At 44.7% G+C, this 16,417-nt stretch overlaps 1 protein-coding gene across 4 annotated transcripts in view; it reads left to right on the top strand.

Moving 5' to 3' along the window:
* NOD1 (nucleotide binding oligomerization domain containing 1) overlaps window positions 1-16,417 on the top strand; it is a 49,968-nt gene that overhangs the window by 4,377 nt on the left and 29,174 nt on the right. For all 4 annotated transcript variants that reach the window (XR_002773097.1, XM_023512439.1, XM_023512438.1 and 1 more), the window contains one exon: window positions 16,090-16,186. The gene's annotated coding sequence lies outside the window, so the exon portion shown is untranslated. The remainder of the gene's footprint in view (window positions 1-16,089; window positions 16,187-16,417) is intronic.

Raw genomic sequence — 16,417 nt, 5'->3', positions numbered from 1 at the left:
GGATTCGAACCCGCCACCTTAGGTGTATGTGGCTGGCGCCTTAGCCACTTGAGCCACAGGCGCCGAGCCAAAATAGTTACAATAATTCTTTCCTTGCAGGGCCGTTTTGAGTATTTGATAAGCTGATCCATGCACAGTGCTCAGCTACCTCCTGGCGCCAGTGATTAGTGATCATTATGGTCATGAGGCTTTTGAGGATTACTTTGGTTTCCGTGCTGGTCTTGCTATCTCCTAGTTGTGTGACTTTGGATGAGGTTCTTAATCCTCATGAGCTTCAGCTTTTGTATCTATAAAGTGGAGATTAATTCTACCTATCTGGAAAGATTGGTTTGAGGCTTGATTCGATTACATTAAATGGTGATGGGTCTGATCTGATAGTCCCTAAATAATAATAGCATTTACATAGACTTACTGTGCACCGCCTTGGGTTTTTTGTTTTTAGCTCATTGAATCTTCCAAACAACACTATGCAATAATTATCATTTCCCCCATTTTATAGATGAGACAACTGAGGCTCATCAAGAGCAAATAGCCTAAGGTCAACAGCTAGTGATAGCTGTGCCCAAGACTTGAAGCTGAGTCCCTATTCTAACCCACTGCCCCACGTGCTCAGTGAGGGCCCCTCCCTCTCTGTTCACTCTGTTTGCTCCATACCCAACCCCTACAATTAACAGATGGATGTGCTTATGCTCTGTAGAGCCATATTTCTGGAAACAGGGCCTCAGGTTCCAAAGAACTGTCTGCTTATGAAATGAAAGTGGGCGTTCTGCTGGGTGCAGCTGTAATCCTAGCACTCTGGGAGGCCAGGGCAGGTGGATTGCTTGAGCTCACAAGTTCAAGACCAGCCTGAGCAAGAGCGAGACCCCATCTCTAAAAAATAGCTGGCTGTTGTGGTGGGCACCTGTAGTTCCAGCTACTCAGGAGGCTGAGGCAGGTGAATTGCTTGAGCCCAGGAGTTTGAGGTTGCTGTGAGCAATGACACAGGGCACTCTACCCAGGTCGACAAAATGAAACTCTGTCTCAAAAAAAGAAAGTGGGAGCTCCCTCTTCCTGCTCCTATATAACTTTTAAATTTCAACCATCGCTTATACTGGTTTATCTAATATCAACTGAAAAAACACCTCAACCTCCTGATGTTGGCATTGATTAGCATTCTCGGGGTGGATTACAATGTTTGTTTTGAGATAAATGTCATCTCTGTGCACTAAGATCAGATTGTTGGCCTGGGTGTCATAAAACATGCCTTCACCTGGACAGGTGTGTCGGGTGTTTCAGAAGACAGAAACCAGGCCTACACTGGGACTCGGGTGGACAGTGATAGTATTAAAACAATATTTCATCAAATGTACAATGGCCCTTTCTAAGTTCACCACCTTTTTGAAATTCCTTACTCATCTTCTCTCTTCTTTACACTTCTATGGCTTTTGCCTTTTCTTGAGACCTGGCAATCTTTTCAGAGGCCTGAGTCAAGGGAACTAGGTGAGGGGATAGGTGGCGGAAGAAAGGCATATTCTCAATTGAGTGGGTTGTAGGTGCTTTTGCACTTCTAATAATGAGGTGGCAATTGTTTTTCTGGCTTTCCCGTGGGTGTCAAGAGCTGGTGTAGAAGGCTGTTAGAAAGGTATTTGTAATGCCTAGTTTCTCCTGGATCTTTGGGGCTTCGATTCTCCAACACATTAATTCAACAAATATTATCAGAAGACCTTGCTGGTGCCAGGAGCCTGAGTACTTGGATTACAGCAATGAATGAAACAGACGCAGCCTCTGGCCAAATGGAGTTTACAGGATACTGGGGAATGTCTTAGTCAGCTTTGGCTGCTAAAGCAAACTCTCAGAGCTTAGGTGGCTTAAGCAACATTTATTTCACACAGTTGTACAGGCTGGAAGTGTGAGGTCAGGGTGCCTGTGGTCCAGTGTGATGATGGCCCACTTCTGGCATGTGAGAGAGCTCTCCCGTGTCACTTCATTAAGGGCACTAATCCCATCATAGGGGCATCCCCCTCCATGATGTCATCTAACCCTGATCACATCCCAAAGGTCCCACCTCCAACACCATCATGTTAGGGACTAAGGCCTCAACACATGAGCTCTGGGGGGACACAAACATTCAGTCCATAGGGGGCGGTCAGAGAGAAACTCAGCCCCACCAGGGACTCCTGGGCTGGGTAAGGACTTAGAATTTTATCTTAAAGTACAGTGAAAATCCTTTGAGGGATCCCCACCCCTGCCTTTTGTCTATCATTAGTAATGTACAAGAGAAAGATAATTAACAACATGGATTGGCTCAGCACCTGTGGCTCAAGCGGCTAAGGCACCAGCCACATACACCTGAGCTGGCAGGTTCGAATCCAGCCCGGGCCCGCCAAACAACAATGATGGCTGCAACCAAAAAATAGTCGGGCGTTGTGGCAGGTGCCTGTGGTCCCAGCTACTTGGGAGGCGATGGAAGGAGAATCACTTAAGCCCAGGAGTTGGCGGTTGCTGTGAGCTATGATGCTACAGCACTCTACCCAGGGTGACAGCTTGAGGCTCTGTCTCAAAAAAAACAAAAAACAAAGAAAAACATGGATTTATTAAGATAATTAACAACCTCACTTTATTAAGCCTTAAAAACTGTCTTAATGTGTGAAAAAATTCTAGAAATAGACATTATGGTTTTCAATTTTTAGATGAAAGAACTAAGGCTCAGAACAAAGAGAAAGAAGACAGAACCAAGACTCAGAGGCAAGTCAGCCTGGCCCACAGCACCTGCTCTGTATTTTCAGGGGCAGAGGGGTGTCAATGGGCATGGGACTCCCAGGTGCCCAGCATCCTTGTCAGGAGCCTCCAAGGATGGACTCAGGTGAGTCTAGTCCTTCCTGGCTCCTTGGAAGCTGGAACAAAAGGCCCCAAAGTGTGGAGGGAGGCTGGGAGTACAGGTGTCAGGGAGTCAGGAACCCCCTAGCTAAGGAAAGGGCTGTCTGACAGTTTTTCATGTCAGTCTGTTCTGCTTCCTCAGGCTATTGCCCAGAATTCTTGAAAAAGGCACTTCCCTGCCTGTGGCCACCTTTGACCATGGGAATTTGTGTCCATTTGGGAGGCCAGGGTTTGGAAGAAGGAAATCTTTATTTGAAGCTTTCAGGTCACAGGAAAGCCTCTGCCATGCAGGACCACACCCTCAGTGTGGCGCGCCAGCCTTCTTCTGGGCACCTGCACTGACCCAGCTTCTGCTCCCTCTCCATACACTGGCTTGCGGTTGCAGAGTGAGTGATGTTGCTAGGTCATGTGAAGCTTGGCTGGTCAGGTGGGCACCTTCTCCATGAGACAGGACCTCACTTGGTGAGGGACAAAGAGATGCTGGCCAGGGTGTACAGTCTCGGGGGAGGACAGTTTAGAGGTTATGATTCTGTCATCTTCTCAATTTCCTAATGCTCATCAGCGCCACTGTACACACATTCCCGGGTACTCTGCACTCAGCTCTGTGATAGATTTGTGTCCCAGATGCTTGCTGGCTGTGGCTACATGTTCAAGTGAGGTTAATAGAAGTCTTCAGGTAAGCATTTTGGCCAGCAATCAGCAGAATGTTAATATGCTCAAGGCCAAGTTTCAACTCAGCTTCTGTGGTGACTAATATTTTGTTCTGATGTGGTACTTTTCATTTGCGATGCCCTGGACATTTCTCTGTCCTTCCTAGATGCCATCTCCAGATGTCCTCCTGCTTCCGGATCTGCCCTGTCTGTGGCACTTTCTCCTGCATAAGCGCTTCCACCCTCTTACAGAGTTCAGGAACGGGTTTCTGATTCAGGGTCCTTTGTTTTCTATTGGCTTTCTTTAGTAAGATATTTTTAGTCACTGGCCCTCAGAGAAGACTATCAAGCATGGTGCTTTCAGAACTTTGTTTGTCAAAGCCTAGATAAAACTAGGAAACATTAACCAGTAGATGACTAGGTACCAATCAATTATACAGACAATTCTTTGGACATGGAGAGCTGGGCTTTTATTAAGGCCACAGCTAATACAAATGCCTTAGAGCAATGGAAAATATTGGTGATGCAAATCTGAATTTATCCACTAATGAACTTAGTGAATATTCCCTAAGTGAGTCTGTGAGTTGTAGAAATGCACATAATAGCTGATGTGATGAAGTTCCTGCCATGTGCAGTGCATTGGGTGAGATTCATTCATTCTACCATTTCTATCCGGATTCTCTATGTTCTAGAGATGCTGGGACTCACCAGATGGACAACTATCCCTTGTAGTCAGGTGCTGGGCCTCAAAGATGACCAGACAGAAGTCGTGGCCTACACCACCCACTCGTGGGTTGTGACAAGTGCTTGCTATGTTACCAGTGTTATTCTAAACACCATGTGTGTATTAACTCACTGCATTCCCACAGAGACCCTTTGAGGTAGTGCTGTTACCAAAGCCCAGTAGGGTAGCATTATTTGTCCAAATCACATAGCTAGTGATTGGAACCAGATAGCCTGGATTTAGTTTGTGTCTTTCACTGCCACCACCAATTGATGTGAAAGGAGAAGAATAACTTATTTTATTTATTTATTTTTTTTGAGACAGATTTTCACTTATGAACCGTCAGTAGAGTGCTGTGGAGTCACAGCTCACAGCAACCTCCAACTCCTTGGGCTTAGGGGATTCTCTTGCCTCAGCCTCCTGAGTAACTGGGACTACAAGGCACCCACCACAACGCTCGGCTTTTTTTTGTTGCAGTTTGGCTGGGGCTGGGCTTGAACCCGCCACCCTCGGTATATGGGGCTGGCGCCCTACTCATTGAGCCACAGGCACTGCCCAAGAATAACTTATTTAGGAAGGAAAGTACCATGTCCTCTAAGGGAGACAGGGTTAAAGTACCATGGGAATTCCCAGCTGGGACAGATGGCGTTAGGGGTGGGACAGAGTAAGGAGAGAGCTCTGGCCTTTTCCCATTTGCAAAGGAGTCAATCCCTGTTAGGGGTACAGGGAAGCCTACTGAGGGGGTTACTCTAGCCCTAAAGTAAACAAAAGAAATAATTACCTCAGTGCCAGGAGATCTGGGTTCCAGTTTGGGTTGATACAGGCCAGTCTCTGCCCTGTTCATGCCCACATTTTCCTCATCTCTAAACTGGGCATGTTGGACAACATTCAGCTGGGTTCCAGGAATCAGAGTTTCACCAGAGGGGAGGGGCTGGCTCTCCATGAATTCCAAACAGGATTTCTTGACCAGAATGACACAGTGAGACTCTTTTTGGGGGGGGAAAAAAAAGGAGAAAGGAGACAGGAGATGTTTGGCCGTTTGTCTCTGAGGGATGTAGGGCTGACGTTTGGCTTCCCAGAAGGCCCAGGCAGCTGTCTGCACTTTGTGGGGGCCCCACCCCAGTGCTGCCACTGGCTGTGTCTGCATGCCTCACTTTGCAGGCAGGGTGATAGTGTCTGTGTGGCTGGGTTCCCACTACAGGGCACTTAACAGCAGGAGAGGAGGGAGAGGGAGATTAGAGGGAGGGAGGGGAAGGAAGCCGGTGGGAAAGAAAAGAGAAGTGGAGAGGACTGACCCGCTGCGGTCTGCTTTGAACTGCTGCAGGATTAAGTGCTTTCAGATACTTAAGTAAATAAGTGTTACTGGAGTTTAAAAGCTTCAAATAATAATTGTAGCTTCCTGCACATGCTACGTTTTCTCCAGAGAAAGCTGTCAGTGGTTTTCTGGTGTGGCAGAGGCACGCAGCACTGGGCTTGTTTTCCATGGTAAGTGCCTTAGGAAATTGAAAACAAACAGAGAAAACGACAATATGAATTTTTGTGGATGATGTAGTAGCGAAAGTAGGACCCAGTTTGAATTGACCAATTGTGTGTGTTCGCTCTGCAGTCTATCAAAATGTGCCTAGTAGGAGTGGCCCTGTGGCTCAAAGGAGCAGGGCGCCGGCCCCATATACCGGAGGTGGCGGGTTCAAACTCAGCCCTGGCCAAAAAGAGCCTGGTATTAGCTTCCTGCTTGATTGCTGTTGGGATGAGTTGATCCACTGGCCTCCCTGTTGAGCAGTCACAATGATGGAGACTTGTTCACGTCATCACTTCAACCCCAACTGTCTAAGCGGCTCATGTCCACAAATACGTCTTCACTTGTAAAACTTGAAGGCTGAGGATTAAATTTATCAAAATAAATCTCATATGGGAGAGTAGTTTGTTGAAGGAGAATCCAGATACAATCCTCAGCAGTTGTGGATGTGCAGAGGGTGCCAAAAATGTATATACATTTTAAGAAAAGAAAAACCTGTACTAAATTTATAATACCTATAATGTTTATAGGTATTAATATATACCTGTAACAAAAGATGAATACAAGTCACATGGAGTGCCTCTCATAATTGCAGAAGTCAAATGTGGCTTGAGTATTACAAATTTAATATATTTTTTCCTTTCTTAAAACGTGTATACATATATTTTGGCATCCTCTGTTCAAGTTACACTGGGGTTATGGTCAGGTTGGTAGAACCTATTTTATTTGACAATTTTCAATCTGGGTGATAATATCTCTGAAGTCAGCAGGTACCTGCTTGAGGTAGACAGAGAATGATCACTTTGTGCAGTGCCTGTGGCTCAAAGGAGTAGAGCGCCAGCCCCATATACTAAACCCTGCCGCAGCCAAAAAAAAAAAAAGAGAATGATCACTTTATTTTACCTTATTTTGTTCAATAAATACATATCAACCATCTATTCCTATTGTCTGGGACAGTGGTGGACAGAATGTTTTAGAAGCCCATATTGTGTATGGCAGGTGTGGCTTTGCCAGACGTGGTATTTGCCAGTTAGGCTTTAGCAAAAGGATATGAGTATCACAGAAGGGGAAAAAGAATCTAAAGTGGTTTCCTTGGTATGATAACCATTGGGGATGGGCAGTGGATATTGGGTGGGAAAGTGTGAGGCCCCTTTGACATCATCCACTTGCTACTGAGAAATCAAAAGTATAGCATCATTCAGGGCCAGAATGTTACAGAAGGCAGTGGAGTGGTTAGTGTGTTGAAGTGTTCAGAAGTATGTTCCATGAAAAGAAGCGAAAATACAGACAAAGGAAATGAAATGTTGGCCCGTCATTGAGCATTTCGTCAGGATTGCCCGAGGTTCTGGGATTTAAAAAGTCCACTCAAAAGTCAGCATTGTTGACTCTTGCTCTGTACTATTTTTGTGGCGATTGATTTTTCACTTTATATTCCTTATTGCAAATCATGCTTAATGGTAATACACTAAGTGGATGACTTCCTATTGAAGGTAAAACAAATCTGGTTGCAAATCCATCAGATTTACTGTGATATTTCACCAAGCCAGGCAGAGTTTTTTATTTGCTTTTGGGTGCATAGAGTCTTAACATCCCGCCCAAGTTTGTAGGGTCTTAGTGAACCTTCACTTTACTTAAAGGGGACTGAGCGTTTTCACTGTGTTCTCTGTAGTGGTGGTGGGGAGCGGGGTACGCTCTTTGAATTGAAAGGCAAAGTTCTCCAGAATAGGGTGATTGCTCAGAATGTTGCACTGACTTACCTCAAGATGTCCTGAAACCAGGCACTGTGGCTCTTACCTGTAGTCCGAGCTACATGGAAGGCTAAGGCAGAGGATCGCTTGAGGCCAGGAGCATGGGGCTGCCGTGAGCTGTGATTGCACCACTACACTCCAGCCTGAGCAATGTATCCTGAGGTGCCCTGATGATTATTTAAGAGGCTCTGAAATATTCTTTAATTATGAAAGTATATGGAAGGGAGGGGAGTGGGTGGAGGGAGAGGGATTCAAGGGTTCACTTCTGTGGTTCATCTTACAAGGGTACAAGTGAATCTTTCTATGAGTAGAATATGAACGTTTTAACACAATAACTAAGAAAGTTACATGAAGGCTAGGTTAACCAGTTTGATGGAAGTGTCTCGGATTGTGTGTGAAAACACCACACTGTACCCCAGAAGTGCATTAATGTACACAGTTACCATTTAATAAAAAAAAAAATTATGAAAGTATGTAGTCTTCTTGTAAAAAATTTAAACATGAATGAAAATATGCCCCTAATCTTGTGCTTCCTTCCCTTTCCAGAAGTAATCTTACTTCTTTCTCACTTAGTGTGTCTTCTTCCAGGCAGTTTTCTTTGCATGTAAGTTCATGGATGTGTGTGTGGTTGGAGTTCAGGTGATGTAGGCAGGTTATGTAAATGTCATTATACTCTATACTTCTTTCTGCAACTTGCATTTTTCAAATGACAAGATGTCTTGATAATCTCTCTGTGTCAGTACTTATAGATCTTTTTCATCACTGATCATGTCTTCTTGGCTTTTCAGGGTACCTACCTTGTGATTCTGATACAAACGATGACTGGGATTCTGGTGTGGGGGCAAGTAGGTGGGTGCAGTGAGACGGCAGGACCTGCCACCCAACACAATGGCAGCAGGCAATGCTGTCACCTCAGTACAAACCAAGAAGATGCATGGCTTACTCCTCTGTATCTCTTTCTGCCATTTTTTAAATTTCGAGTAAATTATTATTTCCTTATGGAGATTACTTCTGAGTCTGAGGTAGGCAGAGAATGATGCTGTATTTTAACCTATCTTAAATCTTAATTCAATAAATAGTTTTACAGGATCCAAAAAAGATTGTAGTGGCTTATTTTTGTTAAGAGGAGTCCTTTGATGTAGCGGGTCTCTGTCTGCAGAAGCTTCTTGCTTGTGAGTAGGGCTGGGATAAACCTCCAGGACATGACATCTCATATAGTCCTCCTGTTCTGCTTCCAAACAGCTGTCTGGCCTTAAACAACTCACTCACCCTTCTGGGCCTCAGGTTCCTCATGTGCTGAATGCTTTTTTCATCCCAAATTATTTTGTCAGTCAAATTATTGGGCAGTAACAGATAATTCCAAAATTTCAGCAGCTCAAACATGCAAGGTTTATTTCTTGCCCATGTCCTGTGTCCCTTGTGAGTTGGCAAGAAGAGGCCTTACCCACTGGAGTTATCTGGAGCCTGGCTTGATGGCGCAGGGCCCGTCCTGAATGGGCTGGTCATAGTGCCAGTAGAAAGAGAAAGCTGGCCCTGGATAAATTATCCTGATGCCTAAAGCTTCTTGTCCAAAGTAACTCCTTCCACTTAGGCACACAGTTCCTGAGTTAGACAAGTAACTTCAAGATGCTAGGGAAGTATAATCCTACTAGGTACCTAGGAGAAGCATCTGAACTGTTTAATGAACAGAATACTCCAGCCACTGTGTGGGTTTTCAAGGAAGGGAGGGGGGAAGTCTGCAAAAACCATCCTATGGTCCATAAAATCATATCCTATAAGGCAATCCTTTCTGTGTATGAAAATCATTGGCCTTTTCCTGTGGATGCCAAGGCTGCAGAGAACAGTGGGCTGTTTGAGAACTCATATTTTAATAATTAAAGTGCACAGAGCTTGACAGAAGGAGGGTCAGGACAGGAGCAGAGACTGATGGGCCAGATTCCATATTACCTGTGTGCCAGCGAAGCTGACCTTGGTTTTTATGTTTGTATTGGTTTCCATCCTCTCTGCAGAAAGTATGGGCAGCAGAAGCACTTGTGGAACGAGTGGTCTAACTATGGAGAGTCCACTGTTTTAAAAAACCCTTGGGTTATAGCTCTAAGTTAGCATCTACTGCAGTGTTAAGGAATGTTTTACTGACTAGGACTCAGATCTGGTAAGAATCTTATCTACTGGTGTTGCAATATCAATTTGTGGAAAGCTGTGACCCTTATTTGGAAATAGAAACTTTTTTTAAACATTGAATGATGATTCCCAAGAATTGGGTGTCTAAGGAAAGAGTGAAGTCATAAGACTGGTGGAGATGATGGGAAATGATTTTTTTGAGATTTCTGTTTTCCATCTAGCCCACATCCGTTGGGATGGAGGCCAAATTCTGTCTGCTCATTCTAGGAGTAAACACGCACAGTCACATGGTAGGCAGGGTGCCCTCCGCACCCAGGCTGTGCTGGGTGATTCTGCACAGAATGAAGTGGACCATGTTTGCTAGTTTCTTTCAGGCTGCAGGAAGCAGAGGCTTGCTGCGGTGCTCTCTGTTCGTGAAGAGATCCATGAAATAGGGGAGGCCATGCCTAGGAGATTCAGCAGCTCCAAGCCTTGGCCCACCACTCATGCGCTGGGGGTTATTGATGTCTTGATGTCTCTCTGAATGTCTCAGATTCAAACCCCTAAGAGACGGGACTCTAGCCACTTCTTCCTGCCACCTTCCACTACAGAGGGCTGCAGGGGGAGAAACCCCTCTGTGATCATGCTGGCTGGTACCCAGGGAGGCCCTGGAGAGAGTGATAGTCTCTCCTGGCCCTCTCTATTTATGTCTTATGCCACACACTCACCACTCACCACACTTGTAGCTCCTCTTGCTCAGAGGAGCTTAACCTCTGGTGCCTCCGTGTCCTCATTTGTAAATTGGCAGTGACAGTGAGCTCTCCGCTTAGGGTTGGTGTAAAGATTGAGGCAATAGAAAAGATTAAGTGATTCAGTACCTACTGGGTATCTGCCATATGCCAGCCCTGCTCTGAGCACTTTGTGCCTGTTAACTCGCTTAGTCCTTACCGCAGCACGTTGAAGTAGGGACTCTCCTGTTGAGGAAATCAAGGCACATAGGGGATGGTTAACTTGCTAATGAGTGATATCCTTTTAAAGAGTCATCTTATAATAAACTCCCATGAGCAGAGATGACTGCACTGTGCCCTGGTCCCTGAAGCCTGAGAAACACTAGCAAACATGGCCTATTCAGCAGGAGCTCCTTCTGGAAGCAGGAGTTGGGTCAGAATTTGAACTCAGCTGGGGCCAGCTCCAGAGAGTGTGTGTCCAACCCTTGTGTTAGTTACCCTGACCTTCACAGCCTGTATAAAGCATTAGATGGGAGCCAGTGCCTAGGAAAGCGCTTACTCAGTGTTAGCTATTATCACGCGGTCCCCTGCTGGGGCCCGTGTACAGCCGCAGGTCTGGACACGATGGGGAGCCGAGTGGGTCTCTGCAGAGGAGTGAGTGAGGCTGCAACCTCACGGCATCTTTCCACTCCCTGGCTTTGCCCAGCCCCTGGCAGCGGCTCCTCGGGGCACACTGGTTCTAGAGCGCTAGCCTGTGCCTGGGCAGCCGGCGAGGCTCCTGGCAAGGCATCCAGGTTTGCCGCAGCTGCACAGGCAGGCACGGTGGGGCTCGGCAGGGGCTACCATTTGGCGGGATCTCTGTGCCTCTCTTTGGCACAGGGAATTTCTCAGGTGCAAAACTTTAAGAGCTTTAGGCAGAGTGGCTGGTGAGTTCTTACTCTTCTGTATAAAAGAAAAACCAGAGGGGTGGTGCCTGTGGCTCAAAGGAGTAGGGTGCCGGCCCCGTTTGCCAGAGGTGGTGGGTTCAAACCCAGCCCTGGCCAAAAACTGCAAAAAAAGAAAAGAAAGGAAGAAAAACCAGAGAAAGCAAAGCATTCTGCTTTCTAGAAGCCGGGTCAGTTAGAAACCAGTTCCAGCGCTTAAAAGAGGCCCTACAGTTAGAAAGCAACACCAGATAATAGTAAGTGACACATTAACAAAAAGTATGATGCCAAACCCGCAAAAGCAGGTAAACATCAGTGTAAATAACTCTGCATAACCGGTACGAATAGATGCATGTAAATGCACATAGAGCAAAGCTGAAAGTCAATGCAACTAAATAATAGTTATTTATGAATAACTATTATTTGCTGCAAATAATAGTTATTTCTGGTGGGTGATAGGTAACTTTTTATTGTATTTTCCAAATTTTCTACAGTGACCAGTTATTCTTTTTTATATAATACGTAGGAGAAAAGTTATTAAAACGTAGGAAGGAGCATCTGGAGAACAGCTTTATAAAATGCTTTTATCTTCGCATCTCCATCACAAGGAATGCCCATCTCTTCTCAGGGTCCCCTGGGACAGAGAGGAGAGAAGGAAGCCTGGAGTGGAAGTGATACTGAGCGCGTGTGTCTGTGGTTTCTCTGGGGCCTCCCCGAGATGAAGGGACAGAAACAGGAAAAGAAATCAGTCCCCGCCCCATGAGTTCAGCTGCTCTCCAGGAGGTGAGCGCCTCTCTGGGTCAATCATTTCTCTGCTAGGTCCTCACAAGACATTAATATTGTGGTTCAGTTGATACGTGCTTATATTTACCCACATATTAACACTTTCTGTTGATTGTCATTTTGTTTTTGTCCATCATTTTTCTTCCATCTGAAAAACTCTAGTATTTATTTTGGTACAGAGTGGCAACAAAGTCTCTCTGTTTTTCCCTGGAAATGCCTTATTTTGCCTCTACTTAAAGGAAAACAACTCCATGGAAGTATAATTTTGAAAAATAACTTTGCAGATTTCAAGCATTTGAGTTGCTAACTTTTGACAAATTGACAATTGTATATATATATATGTACCTTTACACACATATAGGTGATATATATAAAGTGTGTGTATATATACACATTATATGTATATGTGTGTGTGATAAAGAGAGAGAGAGAAAGAGAGAAAGCTGCAATGAAGACCGGAAACCTTTCTATCTACCCAGAAATTTCCCTTATTCCTCTTTGCAGTCAGTTTCTCCCCCAACTCCCACCCACCTCCTACCCCAGGAAATGGCTGATCTGATATTTAGATCAGATATTCAGAATCATATGCGTTGAATCATACACTGTGTACTCTTGAGTCTGTTTCTCTCAGCGTAGATTCTGTGATTTTCATGTTGCATTCTTATTTCATCATAGTTTTTGTCGAATGGTATTCTACTGTATGAATATACCACACTTTGTGGATCCGCTCACCCGTAGTTGTCCTCTGTGGGAGCCACAGGCGACTCTATCATCGCTAGGAGCAGAAGCCCCTTGTTTTAAAACAAAGAAACTGTCAGAACCTCTGATTCTTTTCAAAAGGTGGATTTCTAGAGGGGGGAGTTGCTAAATAGAACTGTTGACGCATCTGTCAAGCGGCTTTCCAGGGTTTTCCACACATTTTCACTCCTACCAGTGGTAGATGAGAGTCCCCGTCGCACCATACCATCAATAGCATTTTCATATCTTACTTTCTAATCTTTGCGGGCATGCTAAGCTGCAGAACTGTATGCAGCAGTTGAAAGGAATTTCACCTAGAGTATAAACCAATAGGTCCTGTACTTATCGGCTTCCCGAGTTTGCAGAATTGTCAGTGACTTCACTTCTTTGCCCTCTGGTCTCACTGACTTCCTGATGAAAGTGATCTGAAAAGCCAGTTCCGACCATTCCTGGCCTCAGTATCTGAAGTGGAAGGGAGGGCGTGGCAACAACTCTCACCTCAGCTTCCTGGGTGACTTCTCCAGGCCTGCGCTGTGCACTTCCCCAGCCATGGGCGGCAGGTGGCCATGGAGCACCTGAGATGCGGCTGATCCAAATTGCGATGTGCTGTAACATGTACAACACACATCAGATTCCAAAGCCTTAGTATGAAAAAAATGTCCTATCTTTCACTAATATAGTTTATCTTCGTGACATATTAAGAAAATGTTTTTAACATAGCGAGCTAAATAAAACATCATTAAAATAATTTCACCTGCTTATCTTTACTTTTATTAATGTGGCTATAAGAAAACTTAAAACTACCAACGAGGCTTGTGTTTTTTGCAAGTCAACAGTACTACTCCATGGTCTCATTTAAAAGAATGACTCTCTTCTCCCGTGTGCTTTTCCCCTTTGAATGTCCACCTTCCTCCAATCCCAGCTTCATTCAGAGCAGTTTCCCTGAATCCTCTCTTGGAGGCTCTTCTGATTTTGTATTTAGTTCAGAAGATGACATTGCTAGGTGGGACCTGGGCACAGATTACTGTGAAGAGCCTGGAGTGGTGAATTGCCCCAGGATTCCCTAGGGAACTACACCTCTCTGAGGGCAGATGAGAATGTTGGGGAGAGGAGTGTGGGGGAAGATGCCCATCCAAGCCCCTACCTCTCTGAGGGCCCCTCGCTGCCAACAGTGTCTACCCTGCCTGCCTTTGCCTCGAGAGATGGCTCTCCAAGGTGGACTAACCCCCTATCTTTTTCGCTTCGTTTTTCCACTCGGTCTTCCATCTTTTATTCTGCAGGGAGTCTTGTTTTCTGGATGCCTCCATTAGCTTGATAGTTTTCTGTGGTGGTCCCCCCTGGAGCGGCCTCACCAGGGTCTCCAACTTCACTGCTCATTGCTCTCTGCCACTGGCCCGGGAGAGCCCCACTCTTGAGAACAGGCCCAGCTCCTAGAAACCTGGCCCCGGCCCAACCTTGGTCTTTCTTTAGCCGAGAAGGGAGACCAGACCCTCTTCCCCAGCCAAACCCACCATCTACCAGGAAAAGAAAGTAAAGAATCTCCTCTCAGGGCCAGGAGATCTCTTTGGTGTTTGTGTTAACAGGTGCCCAGGAATTTTTGAATTTCTCTACAGCGTTCCATGGTATGCATTTTGTCTATGCGTGTATTCTGTCCACCAGGGCAGTGTTCGGTTTCTCTATTTCCCCTTCGGACCTTCATACCTTGTCAAGTTCCTACTGAATCGAGCTGACTCTGCACATTTGACTAAATCTCAGACCAGGGCTCTGGAAATTACAAAACTGCCTCCTTGCCATGTATTGTTTTTGTTTAGGTGGCTATAAATTAGAAGACTTTTCTTTAAGTTTTTGTCTTTGTTGGCAAGAGGTGGAAATGCCTATGGTAGTTATTTCAGGGAAATCTGGGAAGACAAGTCACTGTTTGGCAGAGATAGGAGCAATGAGTAAAATGGGACCCTCCTGGGAGATGGAGGAAAACAGGAGGGAGGGTGAGAAAGTGTCACACCTTTTCTCAGCCTTCTGAAGAATGGAGCATGGAATTAAAAAAATACTGGTCCCAAAGTGAGAAAGGGACTTCCTTTTCTTTCCAATTTTCTCTCCAACTTGTGATTATCTTAGATTATCTTAGATTATCTTAGCTCCATTCTGTGCTACTATATTCTTATCACCTCTCAAATGCCTCTGAGAGAGAACCCGCCCTCAAACCGCAAACCTCAAACCTTTTCAGGCAGCATTACAATAACATTATCTTATTTCTATGTAATACTGTTTTATTTTTGTGTTACTTTCTATTTATTACAACTACTATTTTTTGTCTCCAATGGTGGCATGAAATGCCCTTTAAAACTAATATATTAGAGTTTTAAAAAACTCAACTTAAAGCAAAAAGTTAAATTAAATGCAGGTGAGACTCAATTATGGCAAGAACAACAAAAAAGTGACTATGGGGCGGTGTCTGTGGCTCAAAGGAGTGGGCGCCAGCCCCATATACCGGAGGTGGCAGGTTCAAACCCAGCCCCGGCCAAAAACTGCAAAAATAAAAAGTGACTGTGGTGAGAATGTCTGACATTTGGAAAATATTTTCCTAAAAGAAGAAGGTACAAAAAGTACTCCAAGATCATTAAATTTTAGGTTTAAAATTCTACCTATTAGGGTCTGAAACCTCACTAGGAGCTCATGGCACAGGTAGAGAAAAATTCCTCTTACAGAAATTAGGAAATAGAAAAGTTAAAATGTTTATCTTATTTTCTCAGAAGAGAGAGTGAGAGAATGAAAGAGAGGGAAGAAAAAGAGAGCAGAGAGGTGCTGTGGCATCCCAAAGAGAGAGGAAGTGCTAGCCCGGAGGCCAAGGGGCTTGTTAAGTTTAAAGGGAATATATAGGGAAAAAAGTGATTGCTGTCAGTCATAACAGAGATGGCAGTGGGATGTCAAATTCCAAGAGTTGGCTCCCCCACCTTTCTTCACAGACAGGACAAGGGATTGGGATTATCACAGAAGATGTGGCTCTGCCCTCAAGATATGGCTGAAGCCTGAAGCGCCTTCCTTGCTGTTTACTCAGGAACTTTGTCCAAAAGCAGCCTCTCAAAGGCAACTTTAAAAAGGAAGATTTACATCTCTTTTCCATCTGTTCAGCTGTTTTCAGAAGTTGTGCAAAACAGAACTCCAGTGGGGTGTCTGTTAGCAGGAGTCACAGGATTTATCTTTAATTGTTACTAGGAAATTGTGGTATTTTCCTGTTATTTTTGGAAGGCCACCCCTTTCACATCCTGTCCCCTTTCAGGACAATAATATTTCAAAAACACCTTTTCTTTTCTTTGATTTTGCAGATTCCAGAAAGAAATTGGGAATTGAAGATTTGAAAAGAAACTGTTGTTTTAAAATATTCTGATTTACTTCAAAGAGTGATGCCAGAAACTTAAAAAGGTATTATTGGCTACTATTTTAAATTGAATATTATTAACTTGTATATCTTAGGGAACCAACTTTTTAAAAATGTTTTTAGACAGAGCCTCACTCTGTTGCCCTGGATAGAGTGCCATGGCATCAACTTAGTTCACAGCAACCTCAAACTCTTGGGCTCAAGCCATCCTCTGCCTCAGCCTCCTAAGTAGCTGGGACTACAGGCGCCTGTCATAACACCCAGCTAATTTTTTT

This window comes from Otolemur garnettii, unplaced genomic scaffold (assembly GCF_000181295.1).
Source record: "Otolemur garnettii isolate 467f Iridium unplaced genomic scaffold, OtoGar3 scaffold00028, whole genome shotgun sequence".
NCBI classification, from domain to species: domain Eukaryota; kingdom Metazoa; phylum Chordata; class Mammalia; order Primates; family Galagidae; genus Otolemur; species Otolemur garnettii.
This window is presented reverse-complemented; position numbering and strand designations above follow the sequence as displayed.